We start from the raw sequence: 10,694 nt of genomic DNA, 5'->3' as shown, positions 1-10,694 counted from the left end.
TTCCCTACAATCCCACATCCCAATTTTAACATTCATTGATGATATTTACCTAAATAAGTTATTACACTGGAAATGGCAAAACAGCTAATCCTATCTGTTAACTGGAATTTTTCTCAAAAGAAGAACTACCCCTCCCTCCAATTCTTTCTCCTTTTGAGTATCACAATGGACTTATTATTTTAAAATTTAATTTATTATAATGTATCACTATCTTTATACTTTTCAGTGCTCCAACTATATCAAATTTAGTCAAGAGGAAACCTTTAAGTATGTTCCTCTGTCCTTTTGATATGACCCCATTAGTGTTTGAGTACTTCTTTTTAGTAGGGTGCCATTTTTTCTGGGCTATTCTAACGGATGGAGCTAAGAAATATAATTTTAAAATGAATTCATGTTGATATTTCCAATTCAAATTTAACATTACATAATTTTTTCTTAGCTCTTTAAATGCTATATTTTCTTTTTCTCTCATAGTGAAAATCTTGATCCCTTATAATAACATATTCACTTATTTGTCATCTTATATTGTAAATTCAGCAGTTCAAGAATTAAAATAGTATTACAACTAACAATAAACCAATTAGGTAATGTTTAACATTTCTTTGCAGTTCTCTTTCTTCTTAGAATTGACCCCACTAGGATTTTTTAGTTAAAACACTGTTTTCAAAGGTACTTGAATTAATTCCTCTTCCTGTGCGGCTATATTATCAATTTAATATACAGTTAGATTAATTTGTTTCTCTTTGTATTAAATTTTAGGGTTTTCTTTTTACTCTTTAAAAATTAGCTTAATTTTTGAATATACAGAACATTTGCATAGCTCAGATTACAAATTATATTTAAAAATTCTTTATCCTTCTACCGATTCCCATTTACACCCAATAGGTAACCATTTTCAGTAGTTTCTGTCTATCCTTCCTATGCTGTTGGTTTTTTGGTTTTTGCAAAAATAAGCAAATATGTGATATAAGCAAATATGCAAATATAATAAGCAAATATGCAAAAATAAGCAAATATGTGATATCTATTTCTATTCCCCCTTCTATTCTACAAAAGGTAAAATACTGTATACAATTTGCACTTTGAATTTTTTTGCTTAAAAATATACCCTGGAAATCACTTCATGTCAGTTCATAGACATGTTCCTCATTCTTTTTTATGGCTTTGTAGAAATCCATTGTGTGGATATACCACAGTTTATTCCACTTTTTCCCACAGATAGGCATTTTAGTTGTTTCTCATTTTGCTATTACTAACAATGTAACATTGAATAATGTCCATTTCCCTTTTATATGTATTTCCCTCTTCTATCCTCAGGATAAATTTCTAGAAGTGAGATTGCTCTGAACTATGAGCTTCACAAGGGTTCCTCAGTATTTTTTCCTCCCTGCTTAGGTGGGACAGGATAGCTAGAGTAGGCTGGAGTTGGGTATTTCCCTTCTTCCAGGTCAGTTAGGCTCTGATAATACCCCAGTAGGTTAGGCTCTGGTTAACTAATTTCTCCTGAGGGCAGGCCTTGTTAAGAACAGAGTGCTCTGGTATATTTCAAAGTGGTTTATTTTCCTCTTCCTCTGCCAGAAGCATGAGGGGATTTTTCTCTGACATTTACTATGAGAATCTAGTCAAGCTCCGGGAGATAAATCTATAAAATTGTGGGTGACCACCTATGACCAAGCTCCCCTAGATTTTTTAATTCTCAGAGTTGTTCACACTGAGCCTCCACAATTCATCAATTACAGTTCGGACTGTACTCTCTGTTGTGCTTCCTTGATCTATATTTCTACTTTTATCCCCAATACTATACTACTTGGTTTTGTTAACCTTATACTTAAGTATTGAAAGCAAGTTATGTAAGTAATTCAATTTTTTTCCTGCTTTTTCAAAATTGTTTAAGTCATTCGAGGCCCCTTGCATTTTCATATACACATTGAGATCAGCATTTTCAATTTCTTTTTTTTTGGCAGTGTGCCTTGTGGGATCTTAGTTCCCTGACCAGGGATTGAAGCTGGGCCCTCGGCAGCAAAAGCACAGACTGCTAATCACTGGACTGCCAGGGAATTCCCTTAATTTCTATTTTAAAAGTCTCTGAAATTTTGTTTGGGATTGTCTTGAATCTATAAATCAATTTGGGGAAAACGTGTATCTTAACAAAATTATGTGCTCCAAGCCATGAGCTAGGTATATCTCTCCATTTATTTATTTATATAAATTTATTTATTTTATTTATTTTATTTTTGGCTGCATTGGGTCTTCGTTGCTGCACATGGGCTTTCTCTAGTTGCAGTGAGTGGGGGCTACTTTTCATTGAGGTGCATAGTCTTCTCATTGCAGTGGCTTCTCTTGTTGTGGAGCATGGGCTCTAGGTGTGAGGGCTTCAGTAGTTGTAGCACGCAGGCTCAGTAGTTGTTGCACATAGGCTTAGTTGCACTGCGGCATGTGGATCTTCCTGCACCAGGGATCGAACCCGTGTCTCCTGCACTGGCAGGCAGATTCTTAACCACTGTGCCACCAGGGAAGTTCCTCTCCAATTACTTAGATGTTCATTAATTCTCTCAGTAATATTTTATATCTTTCAATGTAGAAGTTTTACACATCTTTTATTAAATTTATTCTGAAGTGCTTTATGTACTGTGTGCAATTGTAACTGGTATTTTATTGCATTTTCGAAATGTTTGACGCTAATATAGAAACAATAATTTTGTATAATGACTTTGTACCCTGCAAACCTTCTATATTTATGTTGTCAATTTCTCTCTCTAGATCTGATAATTTTTGCTTTATGGAAATTTTTTTTTAATTTTTAATTTTATATTGGAGTACAGTTTATTTACAATGTTGTGTTACTTTCAGGTATACAGAAAAGTGATTCATTATACATATATCTATTCTTTTTCAGATTCTTTTCCCATTTAGGTTATTACAGAATATTGAGTAGAGTTCCCTGTGCTATAGAGTAGGTTCTTGTTGATTACCTATTTTATATATAGTACTATGTATATGTTAATCCCAAACTCCTAAGTTATCCCTCCCCCCTCACCTTTCCCCTTTGGTAATCATAAGTTTGTTTTCTAAGTCTGTGAGTCTGATTCTGCTTTGTAAATAAGTTCATCCGTATCATTTTTTTTAGATTCCATATATAAGTGATATATATTTGTCTGTCTCTGACTTACTTCATTTATCATGATAATCTCTAGGTCCATCCATGTTGCTGCAAATGGCATTATTTTATTCTTTTTTATGGCTGAGTAATATTTCATTGTATATATGTACCAATTTTCTTTATCCATTCATCTGTTGATGGACATTTAAACTGTTTCCATGTCTTGGCTATTGTAAATACTGCTGCAATGAATATTGGGGTGCATGTATCTTTTTGAATTATGGTTTTCTCTGGATATATGACCAGCAGTGGGATTGTTAGATCATATGGTAGCTCTATTTTTAGTTTTTTAAGGAACCTCAATACTGTTCTCCGTAGTGGCTGTACCAATTTACATTCCCACCAACAGTGTAGGAGGGGTCCCTTTTCTCCACACCCTCTCCAGCATTTATTGTTTTTTTTTTAACATCTTTATTGGAGTATAATTGCTTTACAGTGGTGTGTTAGTTTCTGCTGTATAACAAAGTGAATCAGCTATACATATACATATATCCCCAAATCTCCTCCCTCTTCCGTCTCCCTCCTACCGTCCCTATCTGCCCCCCTAGGTGGACACAAAGCACCGAGCTGATCTCCCTGTGCTATGTGGCTGCTTCCCACTAGCTACCTATTTTACATTTGGTAGTGTATATATGTCCATGCCACTCTCTCACTTCGTCCCAGTTTACCCTTCCCCCTCCCCGTGTTTGTAGACTTTTTGATGGTGGCCATTCTGACTGGTGTGAGATGATACCTTATTGTAGCTTTGATTTGCATTTCTCTAATAATTAGTGATGTTTGCATCTTTTCATGTGCTTTTTGGCCATCTTCATGTCTTCTTTGGGGAAATGTCTGTTTAGGTCTTCTGCCCATTTTTTGTTTGGTTTGTTTTTTTGATAATGAGCTGCATGAGCTGTTTGTATATTTGGAGATTAATCACTTGTTGGTTGCTTCCTTTGCAAATATTTTCTCCTATTCTGTGGGTTGTCTTTTTGTTTTGTTTATGGTTTCCTTTGCTGTGAAAAAGCTTTTAAATTTAACTAGGTCCCTTTTGTTTATTTTTGTTTTTATTTCCATTACTCTAGGAGGTGGATCAAAAAAGATATTGCTCCAATTTATGTCAAAGAGTGTTCTGCCCATGTTTTCCTCTAAGAGTTTTAGAGTATCCAGTCTTACATTTAGGTCTGTAATCCATTTTGAGTTTATTTTTGTGTATGCTGTTAGAAAATGTTCTAATTTCATTCTTTTACATGTAGCTGTCCAGTTTTCCCAGCCCCATTTATTGAAGAGGCTGTCTTTTCTCCATTGCATATTCTTTCCTCCTTTGTCATAGATTAGGTGACCATAGGTGTGTGTGTTTATTTCTGGGCTTTCATCCTGTTCCATTGATCTATATTTCTGTTTTTGTGCTAGTACCATACTGTTTTGATGACTGTAGCTTTGTAGTATAGTCCGAAGACAGGGAGCCTGATTCCTCCAGCTCCAGTTTTCTTTCTCAAGATTGCTTTGGTTATTTGGGGTCTTTTGTATTTCCATACAAATTTTAAGAGTTTTTGTTCTAATTCTGTGAAAAATGCCATTGGTAATTTGATAGGGCTTGCAATGAATCTGTAGATTGCCTTGGGTAGTATAGTCATTTTGACAATATTGATTCTTCCAATCCAAGAACATGGTATAGCTTTCCATCTGTGTCATCTTTGATTTCTTTCATCAGCGTCTCATAGTTTTCGGAATACAGGTCTTTTGCTTACTAAGGATTAAGTAGGTTTATTTGTAAGTATTTTATCCTTTTTGATACAATGGTAAATGGGATTGTTTCCTTAATTCCTTTTTCTGATCTGATCTTTCATTGTCAGTGTATAGAAATGCAACAGATTTTTGTGTGTTGATTTTGTATCCTGCAACTTTACTGAATTCATTGATGAACTCTAGTAGTTTTCCAGTAACATCTTTAGTTTTGTTCTGGAGAAATGTAGAACAATTATGAGCAACATTTTTGATGAATTGTGAGGCAATTAACTACCTTTTTTGCTTTACCTTACTCTGTAGAGACTTGGGAAAAGTCTTGCCATTCTTCATGTTATGTGAGTGATTTTGATACAGGAGGTAACTCTGTCAAAATTTTTGTTTCAAAACACTTCCCATGGGCTTCCCTGGTGGCGCAGTGGTTGAGAGTCCTCCTGCCAATGCAGGGGACACGGGTTCGTGCCCTGGTCCGGGAAGATCCCACATGCCACGGAGAGGCTGGGCCCGTGAGCCGTGGCCCGTGAGCCTTGGCGCGTCCGGAGCCTGTGCTCCGCAGCAGGAGAGAGAGGTCACAACAGTGAGGGGCCTGCGTACCGCCAAAAAAAAACCCAAAACTTCCCAACTAGGTAGATCTGGTAAGCTAAGTTTCAGCTCAAGAAATAATTACTTAAAACAAAAAATAATTTTAAATATATGGTTAATATAATTGCTTATAAGAGCCTTCCTGGATTTATTTATATTTCAGTTTTTTTTTGTCTCTGGAAAAGCAGCCAAAATGCCACAAAAGAAGTGCAGAATCATGACTTTCAGTGGCCAAACTATCTGTTTTAAAAAGTAAAGAAAATTGTGGGAAAAATAAACAAAACAAACAAAACATTACCTCCATCCTCTCTTATGTTCCACACTTTAAACACCCAGTGCATTCATGTTTTTCCTTTATCAGGACAATGCTCTCTTCAGAGAATCTGGCACCTTAGTTCCCAAAGGCTGGAAAATCTGTTTACCTACAACAGCAGTGACACCAAACTGTAAGGGCATGGGGCAGTCAGCATTTCTGTCTTGACTTTGGCCTTTGTAGCACAGACCTGTCCAAAAGGCAGTCCTAAATGTCAAGTTTTTAATGTGAGTGTAAAGCCTCATTTTTGACCCATGCATATTGCTGTGAGAACTTTACAAAGTTAATGAGCATATCTCACCCCAAGAGAAATGAAAAATCTTCCTTACACGAAGAGATCCTACTCAGGAGGTGGCCTCCCTCTTTCCTGACTGGAATTTGTGTTTGTCTGCCAAAGCTACTGTGCCTATATGAAAGCCAGATTAGGCCCTCATGGGGGAGCTGGGGTCATTGTTCACATCAAATACTACCTCAGGGCTACACTCACACTTTTCCCTCTGGGTGGAATGCTTCTCCTGGCTCCTCATGACTAACTTCTCATCCTCAGGTCTCCATTTAAAGGTTACCTCCTCATAGGTGTCTTCTTCAGTCACCCAATATAAATGGATTCTCCAGATGCATTCTCTTATAACTCCATGTTCTTGTCCTTCAAAACATTTATCACACTCTGCAAATATGTCATTTATGTCTATTTGTTTATTGCTTGTCTCTTCCACTGAACTCTATGTTTCATGAGGCCAGGAATCATTTCTATTTGACTAACCACAGCAAGTATGGTACCTAGCCTAGAGCCTGGCTCATAGCAGGCGTTCAGTGTACGTTTGTTCACTGAATGAATGAATCACTTTCTTTCACTCATACCCCACACAGGGGACTATGGCAGACACATGGAGACAGCTACAGCAACCAGGCAGAAGTAAGGGAAAATTCATCTTATTCAAAACTATGCAGAAGATTCTCTAAAGGCAAGGTGACTTGTGAAAAGCAAGGTCTCTACTATTTCTTTGCAAGCTACTAAGGAAACCAGAATTCACACAGGCCACATTTAGATAGGCACCTTGTACAAACCCAGAGGAAAGGGCAGGGGCTTTATTGCTTATTTTATAAATTGAAGTTTTAAAAAATTTATACACTGTTATTAATATCTTCCTCCCTGTGGGTAGAATAATGAAAGTAACTAGCACAGGGAAAAGTAAAACCAAAGACAATTAGCTTACTGGGATAAGAACTTCCAGAGCTGGGTCACAGAGTAAAGCATTTGACACCATCTCTCAGCCAAGTGGGGAAATAATTGTCTGAGTAGGCTCAAGTGAAAATTGAGTATTCAACTAAAATGAATGTATTAAACAAAAATATCACACCACATTTCCAGTGTGGTGTGGAACAGAGAACTTTTGGAAGCAGTATTCTAATTCTAATCCAGAGAATTAATTCTTTAATTCACCTTTAATTCTAATCCAGAGATAGCAAAGAAATTGTATCCAATGGGCTAAGTTTGATCTTTTGGCAATGGTGCCCAGAGTGCTAGGCTGTAACAAATTCTAAGGCTAAGTCTGGGCTTGGTGAGGAAATGAGCCATGACCAGGTAGTAATGTCTGATGGGCAGAGAGTAGGGAATTAAAATATTCATGCCACGTTGTTGTTGTTACCAGTTAAATTGAAAAAAGAAAAACAGAAAAAAGATTCTAATGATAAAAGAGATTTCTGAGTTGGATTGTGGATGAGGGTGACAAGAGGGCCAGCTTGAGGGAAATGTTAACCAATAGGCAGAGTCCAGTGGTAACATTAGCAACAAACCCAAAGAGGTGTCATTTTTCCCTATCCCACAAAGAACTGGCTTCATTCAAGGTCCATGGCCTTCAGAATGTCCCCTTTTCTCACCCTTCTTGGACCTGCCTTTCATCTGTGTGATCCTTGCCCCCCAGTCCATTCTAGGTCTAGATCAACCAGTCCATTCTAGGTCTTCTGCAAACCCCTAGTGTAACTATACACAAAGCATCACTGCTCTAGGCCTCGGCTACAATGGTCAGAAGAGAATATGGACTCAGATAACCTGTGAAGTCCCATCCTCAAATACTAAATTCTTTGACTGCAGGGCTCTCATACCTCTAAGCCAGGTGTAATTTAAAAAGTGTGGAAATATCTCCATTTTTTTTTCCTCAGGAAATCAGGACAACTCCAGAATCTAATTCTAACAGAAGCAGAGTCATAAAGGCTGCTACTTTTCATAACACCAAGAGGAAAATCAGCTGCAGGAACAGGGCTCAGTTTATAATTCCTAGTCTGAGGCCAGGAAACTGGAACACTCATACTTTTTAGGAAAATATACTTCTTGATTTTTAAATAAAATTTTTGAAAGCTAACAACAAAGCAATGAAAAAATGCAGAGATTTCTTTTTGTTTTTGTCTTGTTTGATTTGTTTCTTTAAATATAAAGAAGTGTTTCACAGAAATTGAAAAACATTTTGTCCCTGTTTAAACTGTATCCCCAAAGCAGATATATTCATCCTTCATTTTCTAGACAAGCAGTTGAACAATATCCCATAGGCTTTTACAACCACTTGCTTGCTACTATGACATAAGTAAACCAAACCCAAATCTTGGTAGAGGGTAAACAGGAATCATCTGTCATATTAAGGACATTTAATCATGCCCTTCTGAATTTTCATAAATCTTTCATCAATGAGGTAAAAGTTGAGGCTTTGACAAAGGGATTTACATAAATTTCATAAGGTTCCTATTATTTATTTTTTAAAAATGAAAATATTTTCCATAAACCTGACAGAATGTTTTATATGTACTTAGTAATGTATAGTAGAGTACAGCACAGCAATGATGTTACTAATTACACTACACATTACTCATGCCCTGCTTTAAACTCTTTGTTGCATCTCCATTGTCTGTACAGATTAAAGTTCAGCCTCCCAAAATGGCTTACAAGACCCACTATAATCGTTGTATCCTATCTCCCTAATCTCATCTCCCCTTTGCCTTTCACTATGATCTCTGAAAGCACCAAATTACTAGCAATTCCTGGCACACCGGCCTTTCCTTGCTTCCTTGACTTTGGCCATGTGGCCTCCTCTGCCTGAAATTACCCCTTCTCTCTTCTTTGCCAGGTAATTTCAGTTTATCCTTGAATAATGCCACATCCCCATCCAAGCTTGGGTAGGCACACCTCCTTTACCTCATAAATTGCCAAGTTTCTATCTCTATCATTACACACATAATTGTAAGCATTTTAAACATAAGTTTCTCCCTCTGGAAAGTAGGCACTTTCAGGGCGGTGAACAGTGTCTGGTTGCACTTTGCTTACTCAGTGCCATACCAGTGCTGATGTTCAGGTCATTGTCAGCCCACAGGAGATGTAGCTAGTTGCATAAATTAATCAGTGGAGGAAATTCATCATCTCAGATAATGAAGGAGAAAATGCACAATAATTGTATTTTGTTGTGATAAGCCACTAAAAACCCTTTTAAAAACCCTCCAAAATGACATGATTGCTTACTAATGACTGAATAGTTTATAGGATGAAATAGGATGAGTGACTGTCCAGGCAAATTGTAGAAGAGGATTGAAGCTGGTTTGATGTCACTTCTGCTCCTTGATTCACTCTCCTCTTGTCCCCACTGCAGCCACACCACCATCCTCCCTTCCCTAATCCTTTCCCTGATAACCAGATCATCATTTCACAATAACCTTTGCTTACAGCTAATATTCCTTCAACTTTTACAGCATTTTCTGTCTACTCTACTGACTTGGCACTTAAATATGACCTGTGCTCTTAGACAGTTTTTCTGTGTCCTCTTTCTTCTATTAGGTCATCATCCCATGGAGACGGAAACCATGCTTCCAACATATTTGTTCCCCTTATAAATCCAGCCTAGTGCCTTGCACATGGGCACTGTTTTGCACAACATATAGTCCATTATGTAACAATGTGGGAGCGGAAATAGCTTGAGTTGAGAATCAGGAAGCCTGAGTTGGGAACCTAAGCCTTCACTTAAAAGCTTTGTGACTTTGGGCAAATTACTTAACTTCTCTAAGCTTCAGCTTCAAGATATGTAAAATCGAAGAAATTATACTTCTCTAACAGAGTGGTTGAATGAATAGCCTGAGATTATGTCTACAAAGTCCTTCGTCAACTGGGAAATGTCCTTCAAATATTGAGTAATATTATTGTTTTAGAAGGAACACCTCATTTTTCAGGATCACTTTTTTTCTGTTAACTCCTATGTCTGTTCCCTGTAGCTATGCATAATATCTTGGTTCCTGGTTGTCATTTAGTTTCTCAGGGAGGAAGAGAGCCATTTACCTCCGCCAACTTTACTTTCTCCTCCAAGAGTTCCAGAGGTGCTGGTTTCCTGCTTTTTTTCTGGGTCCTATATCAATGTGTGAACCAGTAACCACTTCAAGAGAAACAAGTCTTTATAACATATGAGGTTTATGACAAAAATATAGTTTTTTTTGTTCCAACTTTTACAAACATGCTTTTTTTACATTACAAAAGTAATACAAGTGCATGGGAGATCATTTGGGAAAAAAATGGAAAGAAAATATCAGACTAAATTTATCCATAGTTCCATTACAATCACTAATAACACTTTGGCATATTTATTTCCAGAGTTTTTTCATGCATATATATTTTAATATAGTTTGAATAATTAACCATTAATTAATTATTATTCCACAATAATTCAAATGTTTGATAAACCAACAGTCTAATGGTTACAAAATTTTCATGTGGGGATTTTCCCTAACCTTTCCCTAATTCTTAGACCTTAAGTTTATTTTCAGTTTTCATCATTATGAATAATGCTAAGGTTAGTATTGTTGTATGTGTCAGTTTTGTAAATTTCTTTTTTTTATCCACATAAGATGACTTGAGGAAAAATCAACAGAAATGGCATTCCT

At 36.7% G+C, this 10,694-nt stretch overlaps 1 protein-coding gene across 1 annotated transcript in view; it reads left to right on the top strand.

Moving 5' to 3' along the window:
- LOC103069416 (growth hormone receptor) overlaps positions 1–10,694 on the top strand; it is a 759,777-nt gene that overhangs the window by 221,651 nt on the left and 527,432 nt on the right. The gene's annotated exons all lie outside the window — the stretch shown is intronic.

This window comes from Lipotes vexillifer, unplaced genomic scaffold (assembly GCF_000442215.2).
Source record: "Lipotes vexillifer unplaced genomic scaffold, Lipotes_vexillifer_v1.1 scaffold386, whole genome shotgun sequence".
NCBI lineage: Eukaryota > Metazoa > Chordata > Mammalia > Artiodactyla > Lipotidae > Lipotes > Lipotes vexillifer.
This window is presented reverse-complemented; position numbering and strand designations above follow the sequence as displayed.